At 42.2% G+C, this 16438-nt stretch overlaps 1 pseudogene; it reads left to right on the top strand.

The window, feature by feature from the left end:
• Window positions 1-3038: 3038 nt before the first annotated feature.
• Window positions 3039-11094, top strand: LOC149355923 (uncharacterized; annotated as a pseudogene).
• The last annotated feature ends 5344 nt before the right edge of the window (window positions 11095-16438 follow it).

Below are 16438 nucleotides of genomic sequence, written 5' to 3'. Positions count from 1 at the left end.
CCTATACATACGGTACTTTGTCAAGACAAAAGTTTGGTTCTCGTATGAGTATTTAAACAACAGAATCTCAGGCCTACGATATGCAGCCCGTGACATGACAAACAAACCAGCTAGAGTACCAAGCCAAGGCGACATGCCAGCAGCTAGCAGGACATGCCATCCAAAACTGCACACTTCTCAGACTATTTCCTCTCTATGTAGGAACCAAAATTTCAGATACCGCAGACCCAGTGTGGCAGCTGGTGCTTGTGTTGATGGAGATAGCCGATTTGTTAATGGCAAGAAAAGTAACGCCTGCTCAGATCGCATACATGAAGGTTCTGATCGAAGAGTATGTGATGTGCCGCAGTGAACTCTTTCCAGATGTCAGGCTTAGGCCGAAACATCGCTATATGCTGCACTATAGTGAGCTTACTCAGCAGTTTGGCCCACTTATTCATCTGTGGACCTTGCGCTTTGAGGCGAAACATCAGTATTTTAAAGAGTGTGTTCGCTGTGCTAAAAATTTCAAAAATTTCACCAGCACCTTAGCTGTGAAAAACCAGCTGTACCAAGCTTTCTTGGCTGGTCAAGACCTATTTCCCATTCGAAGTGAATTTACAGGCATTTGATATTCTGATCGAATGCATTTGGTGGAAACTTTTAGCCACATGCCAGTCCTTCAGGAGAGCACACTGTTAAGAAAGGCTACTATTGGGTTTTGCACCTACACCCTGGGCGATTATGTTCTCATAACAGGAACACGTTTTGAATTTATCTTTGGCAACGTTGTTTGCATTCTTAAGGAAGAGGGAGATGACATGCAACCGTTGCTTCAGCACATACCTGGGAAGTTCATCAGAGCCCTGTCTCTGTATTTATTAGAGCTGTCTACAGATACTGTAGTGCTGGTTCCTCCAAAAGACTTGATGGATTTATCATCATATCGTCCTTACGAGTGTGAAGGGAATTTAGTTATCAGGCTGGATTCCTCTTTCCCTGAAGCGCTATAACTCTGACGTCGTTCTTGAAGGATATTAGACATCAAATATTTGGTTGCATATTTTCTGTGCAGTGATGTTTAAGACATTAGTACAATCTTGTGCAGGATTGCTGCATGGTATTTGCCTACAACCACTCCAGTAATTTATAATTAAATTTCTCCTTTCATGCTGTTTTGATTTTGGTAACGTGAGGCAATCACTTTGACATCAAAGGTTAATATAGGTCATTTGAGGTACGAAAAACTGAATATAATAGCAGCATCATAGTCTTAAGTCGCAACGAAAAGCCACCCTACATGAAGACTCTGAATGGTAATGAATATAGGTGCTGTACTTTTATCATGGATTTTTTGTTTCATTTGACCTATACCTAGTTAAGACGCTGCAGTCATCATTTAGCTATTGAAAGTGAAACCACAACAGAGAAATGCAGTAATACATTACTTAGCGCTAGTGGGTGAATGTTTAAGTGGCGATTCATGTGTTTGAACACCTTACATGATTACAAAGAAAAAAACATGCAAAAACAATTTGTCTGTGTATATTTTCATTACAGACTGTTTGTTCCCTGGTATTTCATTCTGCGATGCTGCTTAATTCTTATCGGTTTCTCAGGTCAACACAGCCAGTCATGCCAAGCCACCTGTCGCAGGTGGATACAGATTTTCAAGCCTCTGTTCCCTATCTCTCCCCATTACACACCCCTGGATTCCTTTCTGCGGAAGTGGCCTTTTTCTTTTCAGTTTTGGAGGTCATCGAGTTAATCGTGAATGGGTCTTTTAACCCAACCTTGCGTTAAGAAAATAGCTTGTGCAATGGCGCTCTCCAGCCAACGACGGCCTTGCGTCATTAAAATATTTCAACACCATCAGCAATTAAAATGTAATCTATGGTTGCGGAAGGGTAGGCAGGTAGTTTCTTTACGCTAGGAACGTGAAAAGGGGAGGAGAAAGCGTAACGGTGCTTCGCAAAGTCTCATCAAGAGCACTTGTCTTTGTCTGGGCAAAGTATTCATCATTGGTGAGGTTTAAATAGGACCCTCAGTGTAAGAAGGAATGCAGAGGGTGAATTCTCTCACTAGGCCTTCCAACTCCCTACCACTTCACACCCTCCTTCCCCTCATCGGGTCTTCCTCCTTGGATTGAAGGCCCTATTTAAACTTGGACAATGATGAACACTTTGCCCAAACGAAGTCCTCTTGAAACATTGGCAAGCACCCTGAGACTTCAACCTCCCTTGTTCAATTTGTGAGTGTCAGGAAACCATCTGACTGCCCTCTCTCAACCACAGATTACAATTTGGTTGGTGACGATGATGAAGGATTTTATTGACGCGAGGACATCTTTGGACAAAGAGTGCCATAGCACAGGCTACTATCTTCAAACAAGGTTGGGTTAAAGATCTGTTTTTCGAGAATTTTATTTTATAGGTAAAACGACCGGGCCAGGGGAAAGTTTGTACGCACTGCATTACCAGTGGGTACCTGTGACACTGGGTATGAACCCCTATACCTCCCACATGCAAGCTGGAAGCTCATACCACTAGGCCTCTTCTGTGGTGACAGTTCATTTGGGACGTATTGGTTCTTTTGAAGTTGGATTTGTAATTAGGAACCGAATATACTGGTGTATTTCTTGTGCTGTAGTGTTGCGCGGCACATTTAATGAAGTTGTCATTTCTTGTGGGTGTGTTCAAACCATGTCCTTCAATTTTAACCAGTCATCATTAATTGCTACTATAGTGAACATGCTGATAAGATGACTGAAATTGCTTGTAAAGTGCCATTTAGACCAATTTTCTGACTGCATTCTTGAGGACAAGCTATAAAGAAAGCAATCTCCTGTCTTAGTATTTATGCACTTAAATGAAATCAGATGCATGAAAATGCTGTCCCATCAGAACATGACTTGGAGGAATCTCTCTCCAGTCTTTTGCCAAGTTGTGCGGGAAACTCTCTGCAAACAGCACATTCTTCCAAGCAGTGTGGTCTGACCTGAAATATCAGCAAGCTAGCTATTTTGCTAATATCCTCTTTACTGTTGCAAAAATTACAAAATGCCTTTTGTGAAAATATGGAGTGTCGACCATGGGATAAAAAAAGTGGCTTGCGTTAATACCTACCAAGACATCAAATAACAGGCATGGCAAAAAGATATTTGTACTTCGGAAAATGCAAAGGTAAGGCCTGTGCTGTGTGGTGAAATGCCTCCAGACATCATTATACATTTCTCATAATTTTGACTTGCTGAATGCACCGAATGCATGACATTATGCATTACATGATGTGATGAAATAATGTTCATGGTTAGGTAAATGACGGTGCGCTGCTAAACAGTTCTATGAACGAGAAAATATATCACAAACCTAACATTTTCTGCAAGCTTTGGATATGTTTTGAGAGAAAATCGTATGTGTATTTGAATTAGTTGCGATTCTGAGCATGATTGTGGTGTGTTGGTGTCACCCATTTAGCTTTCTCTTAAGTCTTACTGGTGCAGAGTGAATGGCGTGCAAGGTCATAAAAAGCTAGTGCTATTTCGCCATGTTTAGGTCTCAAACAGTAGGTACTGCTGAGTACAGGATGTGGTCTATGACTTGCTTTCCAGTGCAAAGCACCTGTACTGTTCCAGTGCAAAGCACCTCTTATAGCTCTACCTGCTAGGTTAGCGTGTGTTAACCCTTTGCAACTGGACAGGTGGATTTGTGCACAGAATTACTGAAGAATTTTGTGGTTTTCAATGCATATATTGCCTCCACAGGTCTTTCTTAAAGATGGTTCGGAGCTGGAAGAGGGCCTGTTTGAAGAATATCTCAGCGACCGTCCTGTGCAGGAAAGAATATTTATTGTGGGCGAAGCCTCGGCGCCTGCTAAACCTAATCTTCAAGGTGTGATGAAATTTATTAATTCTGCATGCCCTTCTTGTCTGCTGCATAACACATCTAGCAGTCTTGTCAAAATAACTGCATGCACAGTTACAATTGCTCGGTTAATATTAACACTACTGTTTACTGCCGCTTATAGAGTATAGCTTCCCTTTGTTGTAATTTTCCATCCTTGCCTCCTCTAAGTAGAATATATAGCGAGCTATACTGACATGTTAAACACTACCTTTATCTATACATGTGGCCTTGCATTATTCTTTGCACGACAGAATGCCATACGCACAAAATAATTGTGCACATACTGAGAACTGTGCAGAAACAGTTATACGAAAGCTTTTCTGGCGACTTCCAATGAAATAAGAAGGTAAAATATAGTCTTGTGGTAGCAACTTAATCTCATTTTAATGATTACCTCATGCTAGTTTCATAATATAACACTGCATTTTCACGTTGTAGTGCCCCTGCAAGGTTCTAACTGCAGATCATTCCAAGCAGCACAGCTTCTTGTTTTTTTTAATATATATTTAAGGAACATGAAACATTAAAACAAAAGAACGAAACTAAAGCTTGTGTTTCTTTAACCTCTTATAGAGCAACGTGGAGCAGGAGGCACTGAAGGACTCTCAAAGGCTCAACAGGAGAGCTGCATATTTGTATTGGATACAAAATGTCTGCCAGAGAACGTACAAGAACGCCTCGAATGCGACACAATGCCCATTCCACCAAGTGAAAGGAGGGAACTCGTGCGGCATGTTGTCGATCAGATGAGGCGCCGGACATCTCGTCCCAAAAGAAAATTTATAAAGACAGTGGCTGAGGACCTTATAAACAAATTCCCGGGCTCCCTTAAGGACACTGCTCTTGATGGCAAGGTGCTTGGGAGGGGATATGACTCCCTGTTTCAACAAATGGAGAGTCGGGTGGAAAATCTTCACCGTGGGCAGTGTAGCTCAGCACCCGAGGACTTTGGCCGTAAAAGGAAAAGGAACTGTAATTAAGAATGCCAGAACTGGCAGCCTCTTCTCAATGCAGAGGCGGCCAGTACCCTCGAAGAGAAAGTGTCGTTTGTAAAAAAGGAGGGGTAGAAAACATTAAGAGAGATATGTACCATTGGCAATGACTCTCATGAGTGAAACGTATGCACTGCAAAGGCACTTTATCAACAGCGACAACCCGGTGCATACAACATCAGAAGTGAAAGAGCAATGGCCTCTGCTGCTTCACAGGCCTTTCTTCCACAGGCACTGCGACAATCTCTTAGGGAAAGCTGTGCAGGTAAGGAACTTCAAGCAATAATAATAGTTTTACATTCAGTTTAGCTTTGCAGTCATGGCTGGACACGATATTGCTAAATATAACTTAGGCTTTCAGATTTCATATCTTTGTGAGCTTTTCAGTGCATCTTGGCTATTTTTAATGAGGGAGTATTTATTAGCATCCATCCAAGTGCAGCCATGCAGCTTACACAGAAACTTCATACTTAAAAGCTCATCCTTGTCCAGAGTTCGAACTCTCGACCACCGCCTGACTGGGGCAGTCTCCCCACTTAGCTAACCTGGACGACTTGCATGCGAATGACTGTGCTTGGGTGGATGATAATAAATAATCACTCCCTTATTACAAATGTACTTAAACTTGGGCGATTCTTTGTGGCCTATGTGAAGCGTCCTCTTTCTAAAAAGAGGAAGCGAAAGCAATTTTTGTACAGACGTTGAAATGTCTCTAAAATAGTAGAAACTCTCTAGATTCTCGTGTAGTCAGGTTCATGCACTCGTATGATGGTACTGCTGTGTGAAAACTGCAGCATCAAAAGTGTGATAAATATTGGGGGTATGGGTTGAGTGTGTTAGTGCATATGCTTCTACGCACTTGACAGTGGGCAGTTATTGCTGTTACTTTCCGGTGTTACTGTTATCCTGTTATCCGGTGTTACTGTTTCCGGTGTTACTGTATGCTGTTACTTTCCGGTGACGTCGAACTAAACCCCGGTCCTGGCTCAAATAACGACCCCTTATCCGTTGACACTCGCATGCAACAGCTAGCATAAAGTTTTGAAGCAATCCGCTCCGTAGTTGATCACCTCAAGGTCACTCTAACCATGCACGAAAAACAAATAGCCTCTTTAAGTGACCGTCTAGAGAAACTTGAATCATCAGACCATCATCCGAACCCTGGCAAACCCTCAAACGAAACAGACAAAATACACCGCGAAATCGCTGTCTTGAAAGCTGCTAACATTGACACCAAGAACCGAATGCGCCGCAACAACTTGCTTTTTTTAGGCCTCGATGACACAAACAACGAATCATGGGCAGAATCGGAGAAAAAAATTGTGACCCTTTGTGCTGATCACCTCGATCTTCATCTCGACAGCAACAGCATTGAACGTGCTCACCGAATAGGAAGTCACTCCGATGACAAGAAACGCCCTATCGTTGTAAAATTCGCACAGTTCAAAACCAAAGAGACCATACTGTCCTGCGGGCGAAAACTTAAGGGGACAAACTACGCAATCAGAGAAGACTTTGAATTTCCTACTCGCCAAGCACGTTCAAAGCTACTTCAGTTCATCCGACCACAAAAGTGCGCGTTTAAACTTGCTTTTGATAAGCTTTATGTTGGCAATAGATGCTATTTTTATGACCCTGCCACTGCTAGCGTATTGGAAACCCCTAACTCAGCAGCTAGCGCGCGACGTAACATATGACCACCCACCGAGAGCGCTTCAGGAACCACGACATGACCCACTAAAAAACAGGTACTATCATCCGTCCCAATCCGACGTCCTTCGCTATGCCTTGATCTTAATATTGCATTCACGAATATCCGGAGCGTCATCCCAAAACGTGACGCACTTGAGAGCTCCATTGCTGATATCGACGCTGATACTGTGCTCCTAACGGAAACCTGGCTGAAAGAGGATATCAAAGAAAGTGAAATCTTTTCCCTTAATCTTCACTACACAATATACCGGCACGATAGGAAAAACAGAAAAGGTGGTGGCGTCCTCATAGCTATTAAGAACATATTATCATCGTCTCACATCAGCACTGACGACACTCTCGAACTCATGTGGGTATGCTTGAACGATAAGACAAGGAAAATTATTCTCGGCATTTGCTACAGGCCACCGGATAGCGACTCATCCTTCTGTGACACGCTTGGCCGTGCCTTAAACAACATCAAAAATAAATTTCCCAACTCCCCTATCTTTTTATTTGGGGATTTCAACTTCCCGAACATTAGCTGGCCCTTACTCTCAGTGCTCAGTAGGTCATCTTCTAACGATTCAAAACAATTCCTTGATTTAACACTTGACCTCAACCTACACCAAGTCATTACATGCCCAACAAGAGAAAACAACATTCTTGACCTACTCCTGACAACTTCCCCCGACAACGTAAAAGGTATAACCGTTCTACCAGGCATTAGCGATCACAATCTACTTCACATCCGCCTTTCTTTACCCATTATAAAACGGTCCTCATCAAAAAAAGTAATCATCGACTACAAAAGAGCTAATTTCGATGCCATCAATCGTGCTTTATCTGAATTTTACAGCTCTTTCCAGACTACTTATCAAACTCGCTCGGTTAATACCAACTGGGAACTTTTTAAGACCACTGTCCTTTCGTTGAAAAATGAGCACATTCCGTCGTTTTGCGTAAAATACGATTCTAACAACGAATGGTTTAACAGAGAACTGAAAAGGCTTGTTAATAGGAAAAAACGGCTTTATAGAACTGCTAACTTGCATAACCGGCCCGCAGCGTGGGAACGGTACCACCAATGCGTGAATGAATATAAGGAAAAATTAGCCTCCGCCAAAAAGAAGTTTTTTTCTACCGATCTACATTCTATCCTCAAATCCAACCCGAATAAATTCTGGCGCATTCTTTCCCCTAAATTACGAACGAACCGAATTGAACTTTTAGACGCTGATCGTGATCCAATAGACAGTAAAGAGTGCGCAACAATTCTAAATAAATATTTTTGTTCAGTCTTCTCCCCTGCTGCTTGCAGTCCAAATATTTCCCCTCCCACCTCAACAATGCCCATGCCTCAAATCTCAGTCACCACGACAGGAATAGAAAATCTAATCAGTTCTCTTAAGACTTCTTCATCATCTGGCTGTGACCACATAAACAGTAAACTCCTGAAAAACACTAGTCTAGTCTCAAGCCAGATACTGCACCTAATATTTACACAATCATTAGAATCCGGAGAAATCCCGACGACTGGAAGATAGCCGAAATCATACCAATCTTTAAGAAAGGTGACCGCACAAATCCTTCTAACTATCGCCGTATTTCTTTAACGAGCATTCCTTCGAAATTACTTGAACATGTTATAGCGTCCAATCTAATGAACCATCTGGATTCAGTTAACTTCTTTTATCCTCACCAACACGGTTTCCGTAAACACTACTCCTGTGAAACGCAATTGGCTGAATTCACACATCACATACTTCGCTTAATGGACGACAACTTTCAAATCGACGCCATCTTTTTCGATTTTTCAAAGGCCTTCGACCGTGTTCCGCACTCACACCTGCTCACAAAACTTTCTTCCCTAGGCATTCCTGACAATCTTATCTCCTGGATTGAGACATTTCTTAACGGACGCATGCAGTTTACCTCAAGCAATGGTTACCCCTCACCCCTCACTAATGTTACATCAGGCGTCCCCCAGGGCGCAGGCTTATCACCATTGCTATTCCTAATTTACATAAACGATCTTCCAGTTAACATAAACACCAAGCTACGACTATTTGCAGACGACTGTGTCATATACAGCCCCATTCGTCATCCCACTGACAGTCACCTCCTGCAAAAAGACATTGATGCAATAGCTACATGGTGCAACCGATGGCTCATGCCCTTAAACCTTGAAAAATGTCAACTCTTGTCATTCTCTCGCAAGCGCACTGTAATCCAGCACACTTACAGCATTAACACGGTTCCGATTGCTCCAACAACATCCTACAAGTACCTTGGCTTGCATCTGACATCGACACTATCTTGGGTAACTCACGTCCAAACGATATGTTCCGATGCCTCTCGTGTCCTAGGTTATCTCCGGCGAAACCTGAAATCAGCATCTCTAGACGTTAAAAAACTGGCTTATCAAACATTCGTCCGCCCCAAACTTGAATTCGCATCATCTATCTGGCATCCATCCCAAGCATACCTTTCCGCCGAAATCGAGGCCATCCAAAATCGCGCCGTCAGGTTTATCTCCTCTGAATATTCCAAAGAAGTTAGTATCACTGCACTCAAACGCTCTCTTTCCCTCCCATCACTTGAATCACGCCGCATAATTTCACGTCTTTGCCTGCTTCATAACTTCTTCCATCATCCAGCTTCAAGACACCCACTTCTAAAATCCCCGATAAGAACTTCAAGTCGCCTCAGCCATAGCCACCCCATAGCCGGTGTCAAGACCCGTACATTAGCAATGAATAGTTCATTTTTTCCCAATGCAATAACACTCTGGAATGCCCTACCTAACGACATAGTTTTATGCAACGATTCAAAATCTTTTCGTACAGAACTGGCCCGTCATCTTCAGAATAAGTGAATTCCTTGTCATTTTTTAACACGTGTTGATCACTGACTTTCATCTGTGCTCGCTGCCGCAAGCGAATTTTTTTTCTTTTGTATGCTTTCACTGCACATGTAAACCCTTTATCTTTTTTCTTTATTTTTTTTCTCTTTAGCTTTTTAAGTTTGTTGTGTGTGTTCATTGTGCGTGTGTTTTTTATGCTTCTTTTATATGAATTGTAGCCCCCTCCTTATGTAATGCCCTTGGGCCTTTAAGGATGAAATAAATGAAATGAAATGGTCGCGCTGAATTCTGTACACTGTGCCGTGCATGAGCTGTTTTCCGAAATGCAGAACTTGTGTATTTCACACAAAATTTCAGGCCAATGTTGCCACTTATGTACCACTGCTGAGGAAGAGCCTTAAAGACACATCTTCAAAGGATGTCATGTATCAGCTTTGTGAGGAACAGCATGCCAATAAGAAAAATGAAGAAGCTTGCCAGGAAATCTTATTGCCCTTGCTCTCAGCTTACTTCAAGGACCGCCCAAGCGCCCTATACCATGTTTTTGAGGTGAGTAATACGTATTTCATGAAATACGCTTGTATGGAACGTCCATTTGGGCTAGTTTTTGTGTTGGCACCCCATCCTACCACAGGCTCTTTCCTGGCCTCAAGCCCACTGAGCAAATGGTTTCTCGAAAGTGTGTGTGTTGTTAAAGCCTTTTCTTATTATTTAAAACATTTCAGGATTTTGTGTTGTGTATTGATTGTACTGTATTTGTATTTGTTTTCTAATACTTTTGGCACCAGTAAATAATGCAATGAGTACCAGGAGCATCGCTTGCCCGATGGATCCCTTACTATTTTTTTAAGGGATCCATCAAACACTACATAATAAAAAGGAATAGTTCTTAGAGCTTGAACTGTGTATATGACTGTGGTGTGTTGGTGTCACCCATTTAGCTTTCTCTTAAGTCTTACTGGTGCAGAATGAATGGTGTGCAAGGTCATAAAAATGTGTCCTGATCTGGGAAAAAGACTCATTCAGGGAAACTGAGAACAAATAAAAGTTGGCCTACATGAATAGCCTACCACAATCTAACAAACCAGGTACTTTAACTCAGAAAATAACCTAAAAAAATACCGAAATATAATACACAGCATCTACATAGACAAAAAGAGCCATGCAATTGATTATTACTAAAAACAAAAATGTGATGAAGTTACTTTCAGTGCACCTTTAAAAGGTTTCCATCTATGTAGAGGTGATACATCTCCATATTTTAGCAACTTTTCTTATTAGTAAAACGATTCATATAAACTTCCTCATTAATGTATTGGGCTCAGTATCATGGGCATCAATATTGAGCCCTGCTTGTCTTTATCAAGGAAACTATATTTTGCAGAAATTGTGAATTTGCAGCAAAAAAGCTGTTATCGTCTGTTGCTGATCTGTTGCCAATAAAATAGATGACCGGAAATTTTGTGAATTTGATTACTTACTATGCAAGTAGCTTGTACTGTCAGCTGAAGTGAACAATATTTCCCTCCCTTTCAAGGAAGGCACAAGTATTGCATCAAAGGTCCCCGAGCTACCATCAACGCCTCTTGTTGTCGTGTGGAGGCCAGTGTTGAGGTCGCCCAGGAGGCGACCACGGCCACGTTTATTTGAGGCTGCCTGAGAAGAGGTAGCGACAGAGCAGCGGCGGCAGCGTCCGGCGAGGCCGAAGTCCAGAGCGTTCTCTTCTGCGCGAGCCGGCGTTCTCCTGCGCGTGCCCACCGCTTCGTCGTCTTCCGCGTGCCGAAGCGGTGGCGCTACAGTTGCACTTGGTAAGCTAACCTCTTTTCCATACTGCTGGCTGTTAAGTTGCTTCCCAATAACGAATTTGAGAAAATGTATTACTCCACCATGTGTCATTCTTCCTTCTCAAAGCTCCCATGAGTGTTTGGACGAAAACAAACTGGAGTACAAAAGAAAGTGGTAGTGATGAAAATTGCCATCAAAGCTGTGGGGTGCTCTGTACTCGGGTCCTCTGGTTATAATTTTCACCGCGTGTGAACTGCTTTTTAGGCGCAGATAAAGTAAGGGCGATTCGCCCTACCAGCAGAGTATCAGACCGCCAAAGTCTTGCTTCTCGAAACTATGACACTTGTAGAACAAACTGTACTTTTTGGGCGCAGACTTAGCCTGTGTGAACAGGCACACTAGCTTAGGCAGCGTTCCCTGCTATTTATGAACTAAGTATAGTACATATGGTTGTACAGGTGCCCTCTTTGCATCCCAATGGGGAGCCCTTTCTTTTCTGATACTTAACCTTTATGCAACCTAATATATCCAGATCAGGGATCTTGTGAAGATTCTAAGCTAGCACCAGTTGCTGATGTTTACAAATGTGGTCATATTTAGAGCGACATACATTGGTTCTTAATTGTTTGGATTATAATTGTGCCCTCTCTTATTTATTATAGATATTCAGTCACTCACTCACTCATTAAAATAGTTTGAAGCACATATTTAAATTGCTTATAGTTCACCAGTCAAGCTTGCTTAGTTCAGCAAACATCGAGTTGTACGTAACTGATAACTTGTAATTAATTTTTGTGCGATTTTGTAATTAAATCATTGCTTTAAGATGGTAATGTTTTGGTAACTCAGATGTTTTTTTATTTTGCAAAAAAGGCTAGCAGACCAAAGTTTCTGTGACGATGTGAAGGTACGCATGACTACCCGACGTGTTGCGCTTTCCGTGGTATTCGTCCCTAGTCTAGTTGGCACCAATCCTTCTCGCAATATGTTGTGCCTAGCTAATTCTGCTTTTTCATTGGTATGGACGATGAGAAGGAATACTTACGAGATAGGCGCTGACTACCAATTGATTCATTTAGCTTCAAAGGGACACATTTTTAAGCACAGCCATCACCCATACACATGTCGCACGATCAAGCAATAAACCTGTACTTCTCCATGCAGTCAATGCTTTCTAACAGCACACGCAACTGTTTTGCACAGCAAAAAAACAACAAAAAAATCTATATAAAACCGGCTTATAATCTGTAATATGGATCTTTCGGCCAGGGTGCATCAAAAAAGAAAAAAGAGTTCAAAAAGGAACCAGTGTAAACAGTAAAACCATTCACACGAAAGCAGTGTGAGAAAAGAAAAAAAACGATCCCATTTAAACGGTAATGAAAAATCAAATCGCAGAAGACTGCAGGAATCGCCTTCCACAAAATAAGAAACAGCCTACACGTGTCCAAGCAGAAATCTCGGCTCTTTATCAAGGAGTGAAACCAAGGGTGTGCTGAAATTTCAACCACCGTAGGTGGTTGAAATTTCCAGAGCCCTTCACTATGGCGTCCCGCATAGCCCGGGTCGCTTCGGGACGTTAAACCCCCGTAAACCAAACCAAACACTTCTCTCCCGCTTTAGAAATATAAAACGCTTGGATAAGCTCGCTGCAGTTTGTCTTTGGGGTATGCGAGGAATTTGGTTTTGTTGAAGAGTGGTTTACAACCACAGTTCTTACAATGGTATGCCAAGAAACCTGGGTTTATTTTTTATGTTTAAGTTGCGTTCTTAGGCCCTGTATTTATAGTGTCTTCCTGTTTGTCCATGGTAAAGTCTAATGCAGGTGAGGTGATCTTGTAGATAAGTTTAGTTTGCTCCTGCATTTTGTGCACATGGTGGCTTGTTTCTCAGGGCATGATTCATGCTTTCGATTACCAAGCATTGCACTGACCTTGCCAAGCTTGTACTAGGGAGAGTACTATTTAGACGAGCCACTTAGTCATCGAAGCTTTGAAGATGGTGAAAAGTAACGCAGTAGTAAGCGATTACTGTTCTGTATTTATTCAGTTACTTCTCTTGGACGGCAATTGACCATTGCAGTTACATTTCAGATGTAGTTATTGTAATTATAATTGTTTGCTTATTTTCTGTAACATGTGCAAGACTGGCCAGCACTGATATATTAGAAACCAACAAAATGTGGAGGCATATGATGAAAATTGATTAGGAAGCTTTCTTTTGATGAAAAATAGTAAATAGTGGTGAACTTTAGATGCAGTAATAAATATCACTGATTACAGATCTTCACATGGCGTACAGTGTTATGCAATTACTTCATGAAGTCAAGTGAAGGAAACAGCACAGAAGACAAGGACGTGGGATGACAACACAGGCGCTGATTGTTGTCACATCAGTGCTGCCTGTGTTGTCGTGTCACGTCCTTGTCTTTTGTGCTTTTTCCTTCACTTTGTTTCATGCTCTAACAGGCCTCCCAAAAAGCCCTGTTGGTATTGATAATTCATGAACATTCTTTCATTACGTATTTAAAATTGTATACTTTTCAATTTTTTTTACAGGAAGCATTCACGACAAGCAGTGTTGCGTGTATTGTGAGCAAGAGGTGCTGATTGCTTCGCCCACTGACTTCTGCGAGGCTATTTGCTTGATGTTTTTGGCATACTACGTGTTCAACGTTGAGTATGCTAATGGTGCTGCAACAACGCTGGAATTTCTTCAGAGGTGAGCTCTCTCTGCAGCCAGCTTTGTCTAGGGTCTCTTTTCCCTTTTTGCTACCAGGGTTATATATGTGGTTTTGTTTTATTAACAATGGTATACTTCCCAATTAAGCTACGTCGACAAAACTCGACTGCACGATTGCTAGGAATGTGGTGTGCTGTTCTGTAGGAAGTTGTATTTCACAAATTCAGTTGTACTCAACCATAACAGGGCAGTTCACTTTTCATAAAGCCTTGAAACATCTTCCAGGTGGCATTTACAGTGGATGGCGTCTGATAGAGTAATGCTCAATCTGTATTTTTGTTTAGTCATGTCTGTCTCGCCAAGAGGACACAAAAGTAGGTTTACAAATGGGTGGAATAAAAACAAATAATTGAAACAATTCATATTTAACTAATGGTAAGCTGCATTGGCAGTACACTAACCTGAGGTGTGTAATGTGGGAAAGCCTTGAAAAGTGCTCTTGTAATGAACGTTGCTTTGTTATTTGCAGGCAGATCTTTGAATTGAATCCCAGTAGGGGAAGCAAGTGGAGAGGAGGCCAGAAGTCGCGGACAACTGTTCATGCAAAAGTGATGAAGCTGGAGCAGAAGTTGCGGACTACTGCCCATGTTGAGTGAGTGCACCACTTTGCAATGCAGTGTTTCTTTTTGCTTCCATCTGTTATGGCCAACTTCATGTAGCAGCGTCCACATTGTGGAAAATGCAGTATGCTTCTGGCAGTAAATTTTGCAGCTAAGTTCTAATTTGATGGTTTACTGTGATTTGAACTGTTAGAATGCGAAGGTATTCACTGAAGTTTCTAGCAGAATTATTCTGTGCTTCCTGTTTTTTCGTCCTGTCACTACATCTTTCTTGACGTTGTTTCGGTTTGGGGTTCATAAACCGAAAGATTGGTGACCTAGAGATAAGTCATGTGAGGCATAAAAAACTTTCAGTATAACTGCTGGTATGTGGTTTGTTGTACTTATAGCTCTTGAAGCGGGCTAATTTAAGTTATGTAGTGGGCTAAAAGTGGATCAGCATTTATATTAGTTTTTTCGTGATTCGCATGCCCCAACCACACGTCACAGCCATCCTTCGGTTAATGAAAACCGAAACATCATGATAGAAGAAATTCAGCTGTAAATTATTGAACAGTTGTAGACGAATACCACATAGGGATCCATGTATTCTAATGTGTAATTCATTGTTCGCAATTGCAATTGCGATTAGCTTGTGCCGCAAGTCAGCAGCAAAACTGGCTGGCTGCACTGTGCACAAGAACGTACAGCCGCCCTGATTTCTAATCATATAGCGATTTCTAATCATATAGCGACTGCTGGTCAGCGCCTTATAACGACGATAAGCGTGTAACAAGGCGAGAGTTCGCGCACGCGCACGAAGGCAGAGCGTCGTCTGCTACGCTGTTCCGAACACGAGGACACACGCCCTGCCACAATATCAGTTCGCAATATCCCGCCAAGTCGTAGAGCGCATGCGCATGATTGATATGTGAGACTGCATGAGACGTGATTTCATTCTTTTTTTTTGCCTATTACGGGAGGCCAGCCTGACGATGCAAAGTTATAAGAAGAAATAAAAGAAAACAAATATAGCAGCACATCCAAACCATTGCCTGGATCGCGATAAACGGGGTTCCAAGCAGCTTCTTATCAGCCTTGCAGTGTCTCGACAGTATAAAAAGGCGCGTCTCATGCAGTCTCACATATTACTCATGCGCATGCCCTCTCCGGCTTGGCGGGATCTTGAGAACTGATATTGTGGCAGGGCGTGTGTTCTCGTGCTCGGAACAGCGTAGCAGACGAAACTCTGCTTTCGTGCGCGTGCGCGAACTCTCGCCTTGTTGCACGCTTATCGCCGTTATAAGGCGCTGACCAGCAGTTCGGTAAACGCTCGGGCTATATTATTAAAACTCATGGCGGCTGTACAAGTCTTGCAGCTTTTCATAGATAACTGTGCCAATCATGCAGGACACAGCGTGAATATACAGTGCATGATTACCAAAACCAAATCCCAAAACTAAAAGTAGCAAATACTAAAATAGCAAATACCAAAACTGGCATTCCCACTAGCTGTAGTTTCACAGGCGGTGTTTCAGCAGACAGGGAAAACGTCTTAGCTACCTCACATATTTGTGAGAGAATGGTCAAGCCAATACTGTCATGCGCTCACAGAATGGCTGACCCAGCAGGAATATTTTGCAGTTACAACTGCAAAATATACGATGCATAGTGCTGTTTCAATTGCATGTGACCTGTAATCTAGGTTCGCAACAATGTGATGTGAAACGATTTGGCTATATTCATTGTAATACGTGACTTTCAGTGCTTGCGATGACAAATTCAGATAGCTAAGTGAACAGACATGTCGCAGATTACTCCTCTCTAAAATCTCCTCTCTGGCGGTCTTTACACTTCATACCAAACTACTTATGAGCGATTAAATTGCACTGCACTTGGGCTCAGTCCCGGTTCAATCCTAGCTGTGGCGATTAAATT

The sequence above is a fragment of the Amblyomma mixtum genome, chromosome 3 (assembly GCF_055824585.1).
Source record: "Amblyomma mixtum isolate Tamu chromosome 3, ASM5582458v1, whole genome shotgun sequence".
In the NCBI taxonomy this organism is placed as follows: Eukaryota; Metazoa; Arthropoda; class Arachnida; order Ixodida; family Ixodidae; genus Amblyomma; species Amblyomma mixtum.
Note: the sequence above shows the minus strand (reverse complement) of the source record. Positions and strands in the feature narration are given on the sequence as shown.